Here is a 20,419-nt window from a genome sequence, read left to right on the forward strand (position 1 = left end):
TTCCCTGAAAGGTATGTTGGGTGGCAACAGAATTTTTAATACAAATTTTTGTCAGACTGACGGATGCCTGAAATTTCAAAGCGCTGGGGTTTTCACGGTCCTCCCTCCCAAGGGATATAGATTCAAAACTCTGCTGTTACTAATACAAGGCTTAGTGCCAATTTCTCTCTGACCTAATGTGTTAGAATATGAAACAGAACTGCTCCAACAATACATAAGTGACTGTTTTGTGGGGTTTTTTTTCCCTCATAGATCTGCAGTTAGGGCAAGTGCTAGGTGTACTTTATGTAAGCGAAAGATGTCTCTGGTGCCCTATGGGACTGTTCTAACAACTAGGCAAATTGTTATTCTTGAAAAGGATGGTACTCCCATGAGACTGGGCTTTTTATTTGTTTTGATGGATATTTTTTCCTTCCTTTGCATGAACAAAATTACTTATCTCTTTTTTTTTTTCTTTTTAATACTCATGTAGAAAAATTTAAGTTCTAAACCTTATTTTTCCAGGAAATTGAATTTGTTTCCTACCTGGTGTTAAAAGGTGTTGTCATACCACGTGGGACATCAATAGCTAAGAATTATTAGTAGAAATCTGTTTTGTTCATAGAGAATACAGTAGTCCATGGGAAGATGAGGTATTTTCAAGTCTTTAATTGTCCATTTTGATGATACAGCTCTGTAGAATACTGATACAATAACCAAGATGTTGGATGCTTGAATTCTGCATAATGTGCACTAGCAATGACAAAACATCATATTGACTGGGTTTGAGAGGGCATTATATTAATATAATCAGGGGCAGAGAGGAGAGAGTGCCTGTTTATACTATGAAAGTAGTATAGACCAAGGTGCTATGTCCATACAATGCAGTGCACCAAACAGATTATTGGTCAGGTTCTCATGTAGCTTTATGTTAATAAACTTTGCCTTTTTTTTTTAATTATCTCAACAGTAGTTATTAGTTTGGATGCACAGCTATACATGTATGGATATGTTAGTTTTAGAAAATAGTAGGGTGCCACTAGTTCAGTGATCTCCACACTGTGTTGCAAAGAGGGTTCAAAATGAGATGCATGGTGGTGTTGCAAGCAAGTAACCATATTAAAAAAACAAAACAAACCAGAAAAACAACAAAACAACCAACCAAAAAAATAACAACCCAAAAACCTCATTCTGAACGTCTCATTCTCTTGTTTTTGTTTCCTGCAGGAAAGCAAGATAGCTGAACCTGAATATACATAGGTTCCATTTTGTGAAGGGTAAAAACTGTAGTTGCTCCTCTACTGACTGATATTCTTGTAAAGATCACACTGGGCTCCCACACAAATCAATTTCAAAATATGGAAGATAAGAATCAGAGAAAATTCTCAAATTATCAAACAATCTTTGTATATTATTTACATGTGTAATTATATTTGTAAGCTTTGTAAATATTTAAGTTACAGCAAATTTAATAGATTTTCGGTGAATTGCATTTTAAGATTACTTGGATTTGCTTGGGTTTATTTTTACATGCTTTGGTGTCAATTTATAGCAAGTTCAGTTAAAATGAAAGGTAAGTTTCCACTTCTTTGGAAAAGACACTGATTTTGGAAAGACTGCTTCCATGCCAGAGTTTCAGAACAATATACAGGTCAGAACCATTGTGCAGTTTTACAAAGCAACTCTGTGTCAGTGATATACCATTAATCATTAAGTTGTGTTCAACAATAAACCTATGTGCTTTAGTTTATACAATATCACGAATGACAAAAATTTAACAAACAATTAGCCAAGTTTTTTAATGCTGATTTTTTTTGAGCTTCAAAGGCAAATATTTTACACAACTAATTTTCTTAATGACTTGTATTGTTTAAAAAGTGCTAATGTAAGCCTAAAAATTGAGTTAAATTTTTGCAGAACAAGTATCTCTGAAAGCAATTTATGTCCCATAAGACAACTGAGTTAAAAGATTAAAAGAATATTAAAAGTAATTTATTTTAATGTATCCACAGATGATTTAATAAAGGACTTGCAGTTTCCTTGAAATTAACTTTGAAATATATGCTGCCTAGTTTAAGAGGACAGGCAAACAGTAACAAAGTATGCAATACAACAGTGTCATTTTCTTTTTTGACACATATAACTGTAGTAAGAATAGTAACAGTTCACAAGCCTTCAATAGTCTCTGAAAGATGTTCTTTCTGAAAATAAATTCGCACAGATCTAGTGAATCTGTGATATGTAAATTTTATATGAATGCTCCCATGACAAGTACACTGACTGAATTTACCATTATCCTATTTTCTGTAACCATTGCTGTTGACCTAAGCCACTGTTTGTAACAAGAAAAAACAAAAACAAAAACAAAACCACCAACAACCTCCCCCCCAACCAAACAAACTGCAAAAGTTGAAAAATTAAGCTTTTGAATAGGTGGCCTGAGTTTTAGTGTTGCCAGCTTTCTACAATTCCAATTAGAGCCCTAAAAAGGTCATATAAAAAGCCCTACCAAAGCACCACAAAGAAAACTGGTCCTTGTTATGTGCTTGTAACTAAGTTTTGTGCTTGCCACAAAATGTGTTATATAGAAGCCTAGTAGGACAAACCGCTGTTAACAGAAGTTACTGGTTAAGAGATAAACTGATTGGGTAAAACAGTTTCTTATGAGGCAAGAGGATCTTTTACTCAGAGGAACAGTGTGGTTTGTGTGAATAAATTACTAGTACAAATGAAATATGATCTAAAAAGGTGTAACAGAATCACAAAAATAACTGTAAGATGTAATTTTGAAAATTATGTTCATAAATAATTTCTGTTATTAACACCAAGCTCCATTACCAGCCGTACAGATAATTGTCTAAACACTAAAGTGGTGTAAATTGTTTGTGTGGCAAATGTTTTAATGCAGATGCTTCTCATTGCATACATCATGCCAGGGAAGGTATTTAGGTAACTTCAATGTGATGTAACAGTATGTGACAGAATGTATCTCACCAAAAAATTACTCAATTATTTTGGACCAAAACCTAACATGAACAAGAATCTGTAAATTACAGCCTTGAATTTCATAAGTGACTACCAAGCAGATATCTGTTTTCTTTCTGCAGCACTGAAAGACAGGAGAGGAAAAAAAAAAAAAAAAAGAAAAAAAGAAAAGAAAAAAAAAAGATATGTTGGCCTGACTATTTTTTTCAAGTGTAATGTAAATTACTTTAAATGAACATCTGCAATTGATGGAGGACATTCTGAATCTAAAGTCTAAATCTGAACTCTGTTAATTACAAAAGTTTAAGTCTGAAATCTGCCTTTAATATAATAATATATTACAATAATGCCTTTTATGATCTGTGTGTGAAGGTGCTCGTGTAATGTATGAATGTGCCTTTAACTTTGTTCTAAAACTGTCACAGGATGTTTTTATTATTATTATTTTATTTCTTTGTGCTAGAAAATCTTTTGTGACATTCAATTTTTAGGTTCAACGTAGCTTTCTATCACTGGTCAGACTAGAGAGATAAGAATCTTTGTGGTGGGTTAACCCTGGCTGGATGCCAGGTGCCCACCAAAGCCGCTCTATCACTTCCCTCCTCAGCTGGACAGGGGAGAGAAAATATAATGAAAGGGTCATGGGCCGAGATAAGGACAGGGAGATCACTCAGCAATTACTGTCATGGGCAAAACAGACTCGACTTGGGGAAATTAGCTTAGTTTATTACCAATGAAATCAGAGTAGGATAATGAGAAATAAAAACTAAATCTTAAAACACCTTCCCGCCACCTCTTCCTTCTTCCCGGTCTTAACTTCACTCCCGAGTTCTCTACCTCCTCCCCACCAGTGGCATAGGGGGACAGGGAAAGGGGGTTGCAGTCAGTTCATCACACATTGTTTCTGCCACTCCTTCCTCCTCAGGGGGAAGACTCCTCACACTCTTCCCCTGCTCCAGTGTGGGGTCCCTCCCACAGGAGACAGTCCTCCATGAACTTCTCCAACATGAGTCCTTCCCATGGGCTGCAGTTCTTCACGAACTGCTCCAGTGTGGATCCTTTCCACAGGGTGCAGTCCTTCATGAAGAGGCTGCTCCAGCGTGGGTCCCCCGCGGGATCACAAGTCCTGCCAGCAAACCTGCTCCAGTGTGGGCTCCTCTGTCTCCATGGGTCCACAGGTCCTGCCAAGAGCCTGCTCCAGTGCGGGCTTCCCAAGGGGTCACAGCCTCCTTCAGGCATCCACCTGCTCCAGTGTGGGGTCCTCCACGGGCTGCAGGTGGATATCTGCTCCACTGTTAACCTCCATGGGCTGCATGGGGACAGCCTGCCTCACCATGGTCTTCACCACAGGCTGCAGGGGAATCTCTGCTCTGGTGCCTGGAGCACCTCCTCCCCCTCCTTCTTCACTGACCTTGGTGTCTGCAGAGTTGTTCCTCTCACATATTCTCACTCCTCTCTCCCAGCTGCAATTACTGTTGCACAGGGTTTTTTTTCCTCTTCTTAAATATATTATCACAGAGGCGCTACCACCATTGCTGATGGGCTCGGCCTTGGCCAGCAGTGGGTCCATCTTGGAGCCAGCTGGCATTGGCTCTATCGGACATAGGGGAAGCTTCTAGCACCTTCTCACAGAAGCCACCCCTCCACTACCTGTAGCCCTCCACTACCAAAACCTTGCCACGCAAACCCAGAAACATCCAATGCCAAAATGTCATGATAGTCTCTTCCCACTGTGGTCTGATTTTTTAAACATGGGAATTTGTGCATAAATGAATGTTGTATCTCTTACTATTGAAATTGACTTTATGAATCTTTAAAGGTTTTACCATCATTAGGTGCCTTCAAAGCTTTCAAAAGTGGCAATACAATAAACACAGTTAATGATCCTTATTGTAAACAGCTGTCTTCTCGGGTATATACATATTTTTCATAATGACTAAGACCTGGAGGAATGCTTCTGAAACATGGGTAGAAGCTCACTTTTCTCCCCGCATCCTTATCAAATCTGGTTTTTTTCCTCACAAAAATGTAGAAATATTATGCAATAAAATCATAGGTAAGGTTGCTTAGTTTGGTTATTTTCAAATAAATGTCTAATTTCTTAAAAAATTAGGTTGCCTAAGATAGCATCACTAAATGTTCAGATTACACTGGAAAGAATTAACTCATCTAACATTTGGGTCCAATTTATGAGCAAATAATTTAAATATTAAAGACAAGATTTAAAAAAAATGTATAACTAAAGCACTTATATGCAGTTGCTGGAACGTAATCTTAGGGGAATAGCGCAACAGAAATGCTGACCTACTTTTCAAAAAGATCTGAACTTTAGCTTGACAAGATGCAACTTGTGAATGCCAAACAATTGCAGAACTGACAGTGCTATAGGTAAGGAAGTATACTATTATAAAAAGACTGGTTTAAGTCTTAAGACTGTGCTTTCCAGTATCAATATTAATTTCTATTTGTCATTTGAAGACATTGATTGAAAAAGACATTTATAATTCCACATATGGAAACATAACAATATATATCAGAATAAATATTGTACCTAAACCAGCATACAAATATTTTCAGAATTCCCATGTAGTGGTCCTTCTCTTATTCTTTTAGTTCAAGTAAACAGTCTACCAGATTCCCAGTTATCAAATTCATGCTAAAAGGGCTGGAGGGAAGGGAAGGAAATAATTTTCTTCTTCAAGCAGAGAAATGCTGAGGAAGCAGAGATCTAAATGTAACAGAATAGGAGAAAATAGTAAGCATGCACTTCTGTATGACAGAATTTCTCCACAGCATAGAGTATAAAATAAAAAAGATGGGGTGAAACATTGTCAGTTCTTATCAGGAGTGAGAATAGGAAATAGAAATTAAAAAGACACAGGAGACACGATCCTGTCCGAAATAAGGGAGAATATGACTCAATAATTCAGGAGTGCTGCCTTTCCTGTCATCTTCATTGCATGTAATTGTTTTACACTTAGGTCACATAACATATTTTTTTTCCCTGACAGCTAGAGGCACAGATTCACCAAAATTATTATTCTTTTCCCATTTTTTCTATCCTGTCAGACATTTTGTCTTCCTATCTTGTGTATACATATGTTTTTCTTGGTTTTCAGTATAGTGGTAAAGCAAGAGCAAAAAGCAACTAAGCAAGAGGCCAATCTCTGATAATCACAAATTCCTTTTAAGAGACTAAACTGACAGACAAAAATAAAAAATTACCTGCTTCATTGGATACACTGATGAGAAAGAATTAAAATACCATTGTGGATTGCTAAAAGAGAAATCAGGTACCATCTTCAAGTACAGAGCAGTGCATTTCTGAAATTACACTTTTGTAAGAGTAGGAAAAATTTCCTTCCAAAAAGAAGTTAATTTGTACATTACACAACTGTTCATGTACCTGTTGACAGTTCAAAAAATAGTTTCCTTGTTTCCTTGGTGGTGAGCGGGGGAAAGATCTACATTTATGAGGAATAAGTGAAGAAAGGAATCCTTCCTTTTGCCCAATAATCAGTTTTCTTAAGGCACTCATCAGTGCAGAAACAAGAAAGATGCCTAGTATTCTGAGACCAGTTTTCTGTGTTCTCTCCTTTTGAAGCTGTTTGGGAAATCAATACATCTGTTTATAGATCCCTGTGCATGAAAAATTACTCTGTAACTTAATGGGTGTAGTAGTCCTGTAAGAGTACCCCGGATGAATATTTTAATATTTTCTACAAAATGAAACATCTCAATCACATACAAGAAGTTAACCACTGCAATAGCACAATATTCTTTAGAAATGTTACATTTAATATTAAATCTTGTGAGACAAAAGTAAAAAAAAAATCAACCTTGAACACCCTTCCCCTGAAAAGCTGAGTTCGTTTCTTGCACTTCACATGGGTTGTCAAAAAATTGTGCTGTTGAATTAAAAAAAAAAAAAAAAAAAGAAAAAAAAGAAGAAAAAAGAAAGCAAAAGGCCACCACATTATTTTCTTCGTAATTTTGTTGAATGATACGTGAATTTACAAGTTTGTTTTCCTTGATCTACTTTTATTAAAAATGAATGAAATTATTTTGGGAGGATAAAATATTTATCATGACATTTCATTTTTCTTTCAGTTTTTTTTTGATTGCTCTGATTTTTTTTCTTCTTTTGTAACCTAAAATTCACTTGCTAAAACATTTTCTACTATTTTTGAGACAAAATCTACATAGGAATGATTAAAAAATGGCAAGTGAGTTCATTGTTTAAATCTTAGTCTAGTACATAATGTAGTATAAAAGTTCAGAGACGTACATAACTGAGCTCTCTCAAAATTAGTAATACTAAAGGATTTGAAATCTTATAATTTAATTAACTTTGATAGTTTGTTTTTGTTTAATAACATAAAAATAATGAATATTGTGTATGATTTCCTTTGTAATATATCTCTACCATTTAAGCCTCTTAGTTTTCTTAAATTATAGCTTGGAAGGATACTTTTCAAGGCTATAGGTGTAACTACCTTCAAAATATATTCCATCATTTTTCAGATAGATTGTAATAATGGGGTCATTTTATTACCCTGGCTGTTATTTATTTTTGAGAAACAAATAGTTGGCTGCAGATGCTTGAATTGCAACAGAATAAAAAAGATTATTCAGGTGAATAATATTTTTGTCAATATAATTAATTTTATTTGCACAGAAAACCAGTAATGTCTTACATAAGAAAAAAAGTATTTGTGATAACTTTGAAGATTACTTACAAAATATTCAGACTATCTGTCCTGGTTTCAGCTGGGGTAGAGTTAATTTTCTTCTTAGTAGCTGGTACAGTGCTGTGTTTTGGATTCAGTGTGAGAATAATGTTGATAACACGCTGAGGTTTTAGTTGTTGTTAAGTAGCACTTATCCTAAGTTAAGGATTTTTCAGTTTCCCATGCTCTGCCAGCAAGCAGGTGTGCAAGAAGCTGGGAGGGAGCATAGCCAGGACAGCTGACCTGAACTAGCCAAAGGAGTGTTCCATACCACAGGACGTCATGCTCAGTATATAAACTGGGAGGAGTTGGCCAGGAGGGACGGATCGCTGCTGGGGCATCGGTCAGTGGGTGGTGAGCAACTGCATTGTGCATCAGTTGTCTTTTCTTGGGTTTTATTTCTCTTTTTTTTGTTATATTCCTTTTCATTACAATTATTATTATTATTATATTTCTTTATTATTAGTTAGTATTATATATTATTTTACTTTAGTTATTAAACTGTTCTTATCTCAACGCACGAGTTTTACTTTTTTTTCTTTCCTCCTCCACACCCCACTGGGAGGGGGGAGGGGGGAGCAGCTGTGTAGTGCTTAGTTGCTGGCTGGGGTCAAACTACGATACTATCTTATTCTATCACTATCATTCATTTACAGTGAAGTCACTGTTTTAAATACATAGCATGCCTAGCCCAAGGACAATATTAGTAAACTATGCAGTGGTATTTGGAATGTTCAGGTATTTAAGCGTATCTGGGATACTCAAGTTTGTTCAGAAAACCTTTCAAAAATGCTATTGAACCAGCATCAGCATCTCCACAGAAAACATATAACTTAGTCTTCCATAACTGGGGACACAATCCTGTGATATTTTAATCGTGAAAATTTGCAGTTAACAGTTGAAAACTTATTGAGAAAAAATCAGGATACTTTTAGGATTCCCTAGGTAGAATATCTATGCCTGAGATGATCAACACTTTAAGTTATCCCCTTCTATTAATGCTAGTAGTGAGACCCATATTCCCAAAAAAGTTCTGGGTATTTCTTTCTGTCTATTTTTCATCTACTCTTTTTAATTGAGAAACACATAATATAAAATAAAAATACAGAAGCTAATTTACCAAGACGTCAGATACTGGAATGTAGCCAGATGGATTCCAACAGCATAGTGGCTAGACTTGATAAAGGAAGAATGTGTCTCCTCTGCTTTCTATCTTAATCAACTCATGCTTTGGGGACATAAGTTAATGTTTTGAATTCTTAACTGCTTCGCAGAAGTGACCTGTTGTAAAACTTATCTGTAAGATTACTCCATAACAGTTTATAGAGAAACATATTTTAAAGCTAGCATTGAAGCTATTGGCATGTAAAAGTTCTTTGTGATGGACAGGGAACATGATTGTAAGCTTCAGGTGACAACATTATGATCTGCTTTCCTATTAAATACAATTCAAAATATTTAGTAGTAAAATCATGGGAAAAAATGAACAGAGCAAAGTCTTCCTTTCTATCACTGAATGTCACCCACCTCACTGTTTGCTGAGTGCAACCTGTGAAATTTTGGTAGCTGGCACAATTTTTTTGTTGTTGGATTTTTTTGTGTGTGTGTGTTTTGTTTTGGTTTTGGTAAAGGTCTTCAGGCTATTTGCTGTTTTTTAACTTAGATGCTGTCAACACCAAAAGACACTTGCTCATAAGTTACATGGATATTTTACAGTATCTCTGGTTGTGTCTTTCTTCTGATAGTGATTTATGGGTTGAAATTTGAGCAAGAAAAAGGGCCTGGAAATTTGTGCTGTCTCAGTTGCCTAACAGTCATTAACCCTTATTAGGATTTTGGAGAATAAGTATCCTGACATCCTCTGGAAACTCAAATACTGGTAATTAAAGACTAAATTTCAAGAGCACAGAAGACAAGCATCAAACTCTGATGAGCATCAAAGCGTCAAACTCTCATTTTGAATGCAAATTTATTTATGCAAACTTCTTTCTATATTTTTGAAAAGGAGGAGGATCTTATCTAATGAAAAGATCTGCTGTAGTGTTCTGCTTAATTATTATCAATACAGCAGTATTGACATGCAATAGTAAGAAAACGTTCTGTATGATCTCAAACATCTATTTGTATCTCTTGTGAAATGAAGATTGCTTTCATTTCTGTCATGGTTTAACCCCAGCCGGCAGCTAAGCATCACACAGCCGCTCGCTCACTCCCCCCCACCCCTGGGATGGGGGAGAGAATCAGGAAAAAAAACCCTCGTGGGCTGAGATAAAGACAGTTTAATAGGACAGAAAGGAATGAAAAACAATGATAATGATGATAATAATATGACAATAGTAATACTAAAAGAATTAAACTATACAAAGCAAGTGGTGCACAATGCAATTGCATACCACTCATTGACCAATGCCCCGTTAGTTCCCGAGCCGCGATCTGCCCCTCCCAGCCAGTTCCCCCAGTTTATATACTGGTCATGATGTCATATGGTGTGGAATAGCTCTTTGGCCAGTTTGGGTCAGCTGTCCTGGCGGTGTCCCCTCCCAACTTCTTGTGCCCCTCCAGCCTTCTCGCTGGCTGGGCATGAGAAGCTGAAAAATCCTTGACTTAGTATAAACACTACTTAGCAACAACTAAAAACATCAGTGTGTTATCAACATTATTTTTCTACTAAATCCAAAACACAGCACTATACCAGCTACTAGGAAGAAAATTAACTCTGTCCTAGCTGAAACCAGGACAATTTCTAAACTGCAAGTGACAAAAAAGTACTACATCTTATTTAAAGCATGTATTTTCATAACTTTATTTAGTTCTGAAAAAAAAAACCAACCCCACAACATTTTTTAGATTTTCATCATAGGAATATCAGCACTATTTTTCATACAGTGACAAAATCCACCTGATTTGATTTCTCATTCCTAAAAATGTACACATTTTTTCTTTATCTCTTTTTTACATTTAGGAGGCAATATATTTTCTGATTACTTAATATAATAAAATCCCTATGGGAGTTTTCTGAAATGTTGGTTGGAGAAAAAGTAGTGCATTGCAAAGTAACCATTGAACACAATAGTTCAAAGTAACCATCGAACTCAATACAAAATCAAGCAGTGTATTCTTGTTTGTGTTAAATTATTGGGGAAAGAGCATAATTTAGAGATGAATTCAGAAACAAATAATATGAAGGACTAAATATTGTGATAGTAGCTTTATTTCACTGCAACACAAAATCCTGGAAGTGTAAAGCAAAGACTTATTTAGATAAGTGAAATATGTGATTTCTGTCTTTCTTATGTCACCTTATGTGAAAACAATACAATTTACTGCAGATATGTCACCTTGTGTAGACTGGCCTTCTCCAGACTGTGCATGTTAAAATCTGGATCTTGGATAGAGAGTCCCATCATACAAAATATAACAGTTATTTTTAATTTTATAAGAGAAATTAATTGAATTCCTGAACGTTTTTTTCCTGGGAAACATTCTTTTATCTCAAAAAAACCCAACCCAACCCAAATGAAACCAAACAAAAAAGAAAAAAAATAGGGTCTTAGGTTACTTTTTACGGAAAAGGAAATTAATTGAGTTAATTAATAAAGAGTTTCATTTAAATCTCAACAAACCATTTACATTTTTTTCCTCTGTGAATTCCCACAGTATTTTCAATTATAATGAGATTTTTTTTATTTCCTATCCCTAATACTATGTAGTGCTACTTCTTAGTAGTAAAGCAATTGCTATCCTTCACCCTAGAGTTGGCTGCATTTCATTCCTGGATGAAGTAAATCCTAAAAATTACGATTTCTAAAGTAATTGTAGGTAATAAGTTCTATATAAATATAAAAGCTTCTCCCAAAGTTAATCTTCATATCTACCTTTTATGGGCTTTTTTCTGCTTGAGTGGCCTGGGGGCACAGTGAAAGCGTATGTACATTTGCTAATAACTACAAGTGTCCTCTTACAGAAAAAATATATAAGCACCAAGGTGTAATGAGGCAATTTTGGAAAAGAAAATATCAACTTTTGCAAACTACTTTTCTATGTGGTTGTTTCTGGATTCTAATTGCTCACTGTTCAAATGAAGGTCACTGTTCCTAGAAAAGAGATGAAACTTTTTAGGATATGAGCACAAACCGTTCTATATTTATGACTGGCAGACTCAGAAATTACATTTACTAACCCTTAGAAATGTGTTCTTCATGGCCCTATTAATGTAGTTTGAAAAATGTACTCTTATCTCTAACATAATTGAATTTTTTTTATCAACTGCTCTCAGGAAAGCAGCTTGACCTGCATCTTTGCAGGGTCAGTAATTTTTGAACTTAGTGATTCAATAAAGATTATAGAGTAGGAATGTGTAATAGCAGTACTCACCTAAGATTTACTTTCTGACACTGTTAGTGGGAAAAAAGATTAAACATATTTGCATTAAAAAGATTTTGCAGGTAGATCAATGTCAAATAACTTCATAAACTGTTTCCTGATCTATTATTCATTCTACAGACTATATTTTTTTGTTTTTTTTAAACATGTAAAGTGAAATTTCATTGTTTGTTCTCCCTAGAGCATGCTATAGAAGTTATCTGTAGCTACTGAAATAACCAGTCAAGCTTTATTTGTAAAAATATAACAAACGTTATTAAGAACAGAAAGTATATTATAAGCAGAGATATTTTCACAATTCCAAGAAGGGCTGGTAAAAGCAGGTGACTGTTGTTTTTTGCTGTTGATGTCTCTTGTAAGAAATAAAGTGTTGACACTTCTATAATGAAAATGCTGTTACTGCATATCTGTCAGTTTAATGGTACCCCAGAGCTGTATTGTTGGATTTCATTACGTATTACAATAAATAACATTTACCATGAAAAAATGAAAAATGAATTTCAGTGGAGCAGTTATCTTCCACTTAGCAATCAGTATATTAAAGAAAGATTCTACAGGGAAAATAAGATTTATTTCATGTGCTGGTGTAGAGCTAAATAATCCATGCATGAAAAAGGAAATGGAACCAAAAGTTAAAGATTTACTAAATTGTTTATAGCAATGGTGTGATTAAAGCAATGTAGTGTTTGATACGGGAAGTTAGAGCTGTTTAGAGCAAAATGTCAGGACTAATTTAAGACATCAAGCTACAAAACTTATCATTCTTTTCTGCATTTCTGAATATATTTGAACTTGATAGCTCCAGTGCACATGAACTACTTTTATACATGAAGACTTTGGCAATGTTTGGCATTTTATGCATTTAAAATAAATCCATTTTGTATAGATCACCCACACTAGTCATACTTAAAATAGATACATAAATTAACATACACTGATAATCACCTCAACCTGACATTTTCAGTCAATAAAGACTGCAACAAACAGGTGACCTTGAATGCGCTACCACACATCATGCTGTATTGCTTCAGGAGACAAGCTAAGGAACATGTTCAATTTAGTGATGACTCTTGTTTGACATCTAGTAAATCTTTACAGGTACATTCCTTTATTATCTTTGCCGCTACAATCTTTACAAATAAAAGTGTCTACTTTCATTCCTGTAGTTATTTGGAAACTTCCAGGTTTATTCTCTTCCCTTCAAGATGTTTTCCTGTAATCTCAACATATCTTCATGTCAGTGATGAGTGAATGAATAGATCTTTCTCATTGTCCTTTCTGTTGGTACTGTTATTCTAAGGCAACTGTAATGAGAGGATGGTTGTCAAGAATGTTGCTGAAGAGGTAACTAGGGAAACATTATTATTGCTTCTGCTTTGGTAGGTGCTTTGCAGAGGAAGCAAATTGCCATTAGAACTTCTGGAGATAACCTTGGATTTATGTGGCAAGAGTTTCCCATTGTTACTGGTAGGTCTATCTGTAAGTTTGATTTCTGGAAGCTGTTGTCTAAAAAGGGGCTTGAACTGGAATGTATGAAGGATTTGGGACATCAAATCAAGTTCAAACAGCTTGATTTAGTACTAGACAAGCAGGATAAACAGTTAGTGTCAAGTCTTATATGATGATGTTCGCCTTGCATTTCCTCCTTTCCTGTTGGGAAGGATCAACAATTAATCAGTTCACCCTTAAAAATGTTCTAAAAATATATGATCCTTGGCCCATTTATAGCATAGTTGACATGGATCACCAGTTCTACAGCACTAATAATTATCAAAAAAAGTAAATAAAAAAAAATAAAAGCATAGCTGCTTTGGTGCTTGGAGAAACTGGTGTCCACTTTTTTTTTTTTCTTTTGACAAAGAAAACATCTGAGTATGTTAAAGAGAAAAAGGTGCTTTCCTTTACTGCAGCAGTTTCATTACTGCAGCACCCCAAGCCAATGGGAAAATTCTTATGCCAGGCGATCAGTGTGACTACTGGCAAGACAGTGAACTGTACATTAGCAGCTCTGATTGGGAAAAGATACTGATAGGGCTTTTTTTGTGATAATTTACTTAACATTGTGCTGAATAGTTGTTATTGGATTTTAAAATAGTGTGTTTCTGCACCATTGCTCTGTCCTATGTGGAAGAAATAGAAAGCAAGAATGGTCTTCTCTGTTTCTCCTATCAAAGTAAATGTTACACCCTCTTTTATTTCCTTCCAACTTCTGGAACACATACAGAAAAATCAGGGTTATTTCCTGCACTATTGCTAAGCTTTTAGGAAATGGGTTCCCTGTATCTTTACTTCTTTTTCCCAGTCATTGCAGAATTTACTCTTGAGAGTATGATATACATAGAGTTGCATGATTAATTGATTTCATCATTCACTGGATGAAATACAAGTAGTAAACTTTTACTTCTAAATTATTTGGAATAATTGAAAAATATTTTCCTTATTTTCTGTCCCACACTATGCTTTGGGTTTAAGAGACCATTTTAATTTAAAATAGAATGTCTAGTTTAGTTTTCCATGTTTGTTTTTTGACTCTAAAAAACTACTGTCTTACGTAGATTAAAGAGTTAATCATATCAAAGTAAAATTATAAAATTTTTTTAGAAATTTTGTTGAAATGAAAATTTGACTTTTGAGAGTCTTGGCAAAATAGGTAGAAATTGGCATATTATTATCAGTAGTAAAAAATAATCTAGAATGTAATTCATCTGTAGTCATAAATCTCATGGATTAATAATTTCTTCAGGAACTGTCACATGTCAGACATTTTGACTAAACCAGAAATACATTTTTAAAAAAAAAGTTTCTTCTGAACTCTATGTTATCTTGTAAGAGTATTCTTTTTATTTTATAGTATTGGTAATAGATTGTTTACAGCATATGAAAAATTATGAATGAAAAAGTAATTTTTATCTTAGGATCTGAGAATATTGTGTAAATTTAGAGTTATGCAGATTCACTAAGCTTTACACTTTGAATACACAAGTTTTGGTCCACATTAACAGTTCCTTATCCTGGACAATCAGTGTTTATTGAGGGATGTGAAGAGAACAAAGGAGGTTGTACCATCTTCTCCTGTATGTATCTATGAAAAGTTCAGATGGGTTTTGCTGCAGCTCCTGAGTCAGTAACAGAAGCAACAGAGTAGTTTCTCAGATATTAAGCCCTTTAGCAATAACAGGCTATTCTGGCCATATCGCTGCTGGACCTCTCTTTGAGATATAGAGGTGAATGACATAGAGCAACTACAACACACTCAGTTTCCTCTGTACAAGAGGATATCCCTGAGGAGGTTGCTGGTGAAGCTGGACTTTCTGTAAAGAAAAATGTCTTCTGAAAGTGCATCTGTAAGGATGACAGAGAGTGAGAGAGGCAAAAGCTTTTGGGTAAGTAGACTGAAGGGCAGGAATCCTATAGGAAAGACTAGTTTTTCTTTCACACGAAGTCAGTTGAATGATAGCCCTTGTTTCCACTGTTCAGAATATCATGCTACATCTTCTGCTACTGGTGAGAAAAATGTCTGTTTTTTTGAAATAAGAACACTACTTTTCTCACTTTAATATTTTTGCTTTAGTATTCCCATAAACATTTAAAATTTATATTTTAGCAACTGTTGCTTATTGTTTTAGGCTTCCCTCAATTATCTTCTCTCTTTTGTGTAACAGTAAAACACCTAAATCCTTCACGTGTTTTGCTGTGAAAATTCCAATCACAGTACTGTTAGTACCTTTTTGATGCTAATAGGACTGTCCTCATAGTACAGTATATTACGGAAAAAAACACCAAAAAAGCTGAAAACAAAGACATCTATTTGTGCTAACACATAACTTTCCTCTTAATTCCCCCTTTTCAAGTCAATTATGAGACTGGGTTGATTGTAGCAGCAATACTTAAGTAAAGTACAGAAATTATGTTGTACAGAAGGTAAAAGAGTTTATGTTTTAGACAATAGTACCCTTGTGATTTTAAAAAGGAAATTCTGCCTACATTCATTTCACTGCAATAACTATGAAATTCAAAATTCTTTCTAAAAAAGAAGGCATTATCAACAAACCCTAAAAGGAAGATGGCCTCACTCTGTATATTACATTCAAAATTACATTGACAGATTAATCTACATTTTCCATTAGCTAAAACTTTCATAAAAGTCCATGGGAGTTGCACCAAGATAAGGACTGCTGAATTCACCAGTCCTTATCGTATCTCAATAGTACAGTGAGAGCATTATGTAAAACACATTCAGTAGATTTTTCCTAGGAGTCCTATGAAGATTTCCTTGGCTTGGTTCCCCAAAAACCTAACCACGTATCAAATGCCAAGAATTTGTTGGCCCTGCTCCCAGTTATCGGTTTCAGACATTTGGCTAACCTCCCTGACTAACACGAAGCTTAGACACTGTGCTTTCCCACATGTTCTCATCTGGAAGGTAGCCCACACAGATGATGGCAGACTGAGCAACTGAGCATGTTTGTAGGAAACACTGAAATGTAGCATAGCTATCTCCAAGGATTCTCTGACAGGGAAGCAAGCAGATGAGTATTTCTTCCTTTGTTTAATATGTACTCTGCAACTTCCTTGCTTATCTAATTTTTGGGCGTGATAACAAGTCATTTTGTAGAATTTTTTTTAACAGACTTTTCCTTGAAAGTTTCAGATTTTGGTCTTCCATCTTGTCCAGAAATTATCCAGCCCCCAGCCCAGTTAAATAATGTGATTTATTTAAACAACTATGTAATTCTTAGGAGGAATTACAGTACATAAAGTTATTCTGCATTAGACATATCTGCTACATAGAAAGAATGTTGTGGACTCTAAGTTAGGCAACTATCATGCTGAGGAGTCAGGCCCCTTCACCAGAAAAGGTGGCTTTGACGCTACATTAGCTATAGGCTCTTTCAATGAATTATTCTGCATTAAAAAATGCCCTATTGCCAAAGGTGATACTTTCCAAGAATGCTTATTTCAATGTGTTTCTTTAAAAATATTTTTTGGGAAACAGAGAAATATCGAACTATTCCATTTCATTGTTTCATAAATGAAGGACTAATTCTAACTTTTTTGGTTTCTAAAGACTACATTTCAAACAAGCTATTTATGCACCATTTTCAAAATTATGAAATTGTTTAAATATAAATCTTTTTAAGAGCTTACATTGAAGTGGTTCATTTAAGCCTTACCAAAAATCTGTTTTTTTGTTTGCAAACCATTATTGGGAATTCAGCTTTTCATCACAACCTGGGAAAAATAGTGTCCGACTTGGCATCATTCAGAGTACTGTGATGACATTGAATGTCATCTTACACAGCTCTTCTTGATGAGAAGATATGATGTGTTTTTAATTTATAAATGAGTATTTCCTTTTTGTTATTTCAACTCAATCTCCTTCACTCACAAGGTAAATACAATGTTCTCTAGGCCATTCAAGTCTAACTTGAGGTTTTAGGCACGTATTTATTTTCATCATCTCTTCCAAGAGTGAACAAAGCCAGGCTAAATAACCGTTCAGGAATGATGTCCCAAGTCTCCACCTTCTTGGCTGCTGGTCCTTATTTTCCATCCTCCATTTTTTTTACCAGAGAAAGCAAGTTGTCACACTGCATACAGAGCAAGCCATGCCTTCACTGTTTTAAGACCACATACACAACCTTGTATGGCAGTCACGGTTTATTTAAACTCTCATTCCACCTTCTTGAACCAGTTCCTACTTCTTTTGTTCTTTCCCATACCTACTTGTTAGTCACTCCTACATTTTTCTGTTTTTATTTTCTTTGAATTCATGCCTCAGTCCATTCTGACACATTTCTTCTAACAGCATTACTGTTACAGAGGCATTACACTTAAGGGCTCTGCACTTTGTAAAGATTCATGTGTATCCAAGTTTTTTCATTCCAAAATCTCTGGGTTATAGAAGATGATTTAAGTTTTGCTGTAGTGTGCTGTTGTGCTGCTTCCATATTCTTTAGAAAAATAGCTTAGTGTTTTCTCTATTTAAGAAACTGAGAAATAAGACATCTATTTTTAAAAAATTTAAATCCTAATCACCTAGAGAATTTTATTGACTACTTAGTTCACTTGCAGACCTCAGAAGAGAAGCAAGAGATTAAAAACATATTTATATATGAAACTGATTCATTTTTAAATCAGCCAAAACTGATTTGAATCAGTAAAGCACATCATAATTCTAACCAAGAAAATGGTCTTAATGTAAGTAGCAATAAATTTCCATAGAATACAGTAGCTCTCAGTGAAGATGAGATATTCCAATACAAGTAATAAATAATCTTGGTCTCAGTATATAGGAATTTGTTTATTTTTTTTCTTGTAGTCCTAGATAAGAACATGTCGATACCTAACTCATTCAAACAAAAAGGCAAACCTAGTGGACTCTGACCTTTTGTTTGCTACAGAATGTGATGGGCACCACTGATAAGAGTGAAATGAAGTATCAGAAAAGATCTATAAATGCAGGGAAATTCATATCCAGAGGCAAACTCCTTACTTTGTTCTTATATATTTTATTATACTGAACCCAATACCTAAATCATTAGTGCAATTTGGATCAAAATTTGTCCTTTACCGATCAAGAGAGCCCACTGTGCTAATGCTATTTGTCATGGCAGTCCATGCTGGAAAATGTCAATGGTGTTCCTCAAATGTCTAAGAAGGCTGTGGGAAATGCAAATGAATACAAGTGTCCTAAACTGGTCTGTGATTGCATGACTGGGTGGATTAAAATTCTCCTCTTCCTGGAGTGAAATTAGTCAGTTAGTAAGATACTTTTCATTCATAGGAATGTGAATTAGTGGCAAAGATAAAGTTATTTCCCTAAAGAGATTAACTGGCATACTACTTTGTTATAATTACTAAATATAATACTGGTTCTCCAAATTTTCCCATCTGCTTCTTTTGACCCTTCTAGCTTATTAATTGTTTACCTATTTGGGAGAAAAATATCCTTTCCCTAACCTAGAAGGTTATCTGCTTTTCCCAGCAGTGAGTTTTTCTTATAGATCACAGGCTTATAGAATGGTAGCATTCCCAAAATGTCTAGGAATAAATTTCAGCTGTGCCTTCTAAGACAGACATGGATCTTCTTGAGGCTGAAAGCCGAAAAATCAGTTTGTGCTGTCAGAGTTTAACTTTTTTTCCCCTATTGATTTTATTATTGGGAGAAAGTGTTGTATTGACAGCCCTTATTACTGAATCTCCTACTTGTTCATGCATCAGCTTTGTATATCACCAGCAGTGATAAACTCTCCTTGCGGCCTTACCCATGTATCAACCACTTCAGACTCCTCAGACATTTTATCTTTGACTGCCCTTTAATAATTTAGCTAAAAATGTTGCTGGTGGAAAAATACTAGTCACATAATGAATGTCATTCCGTACTTGCACCCTGTGGTCATTTACAGTTTTCTGGAGTTATTACAAAACAATTACTCAGCTACTAACTTATTTCAAGTCTGTAGTGCTTTAGACTTACAGACTTGTATCTGCCTGTGCTCAGTCTTTTCCAATCCATAACCTATAGCCATACTTTCTAGAGTGTAGAATGATCTTCGAATTCTGTTTCTTTACGTCATGACACTGTTCCACAGAGCACTCAGCTAGCAGTACACTAGAGCACATAAACTAGTTTCTAGAATGGCATGGTGGGGCCATAGATGTCAGCTACAGCTATCATTTGTTTAGGTAAGATTTAAAAAAGGCATAAAATTTTACAAAAGTATATTCTAATAAGCTTTTTGAGGAAAAAATCTCAGGAGATGCTAAGTAACCTCTTCATGGATTTTAAGGCATCCTGTCTCATACCATAGAAGCACATAATATAGGTCTTTATACAGAATCTCAATATGAAATACAAACCTATAACATAAGCAACAGAGTAAAAATGAAATCTACTGTTCAAAATCAGCTGCAAGTTCTTAATATTTTGAAAACCTTGCCAAGAATCTTAAAATAAGCTTAAAGCAATATTTCACAATGCTCTCTCAATTTTGACTTTTGGCATAAACAGAAATTTCAAATAGGGCAATAGAAGGAAAAAAAGAGCAAAACATTCCTGAAATCGTAAGTTAAGCTAATAGTGGATACAGGAGAAGGTATTTAAAGGATATGAAAACTAATAAACAAACAAGTCCAGATTTCAAATGTACTTTTTCTATAAACATATATATGTATTTGTGTGTAGTTCTTTTTAGCTTTGCATCTTAAATTAACTTTTGTAGATGAAAATCATGGACAATACTTTCTACAATGGGAAACTGAACAAGTCAATGAGTTTTTGTAGAATTAGGATGTGGCTGAATGAATAAGCATGGAAAAACTATACAGTATTTCTCAAG

Source organism: Gymnogyps californianus, chromosome Z (assembly GCF_018139145.2).
Source record: "Gymnogyps californianus isolate 813 chromosome Z, ASM1813914v2, whole genome shotgun sequence".
NCBI lineage: Eukaryota > Metazoa > Chordata > Aves > Accipitriformes > Cathartidae > Gymnogyps > Gymnogyps californianus.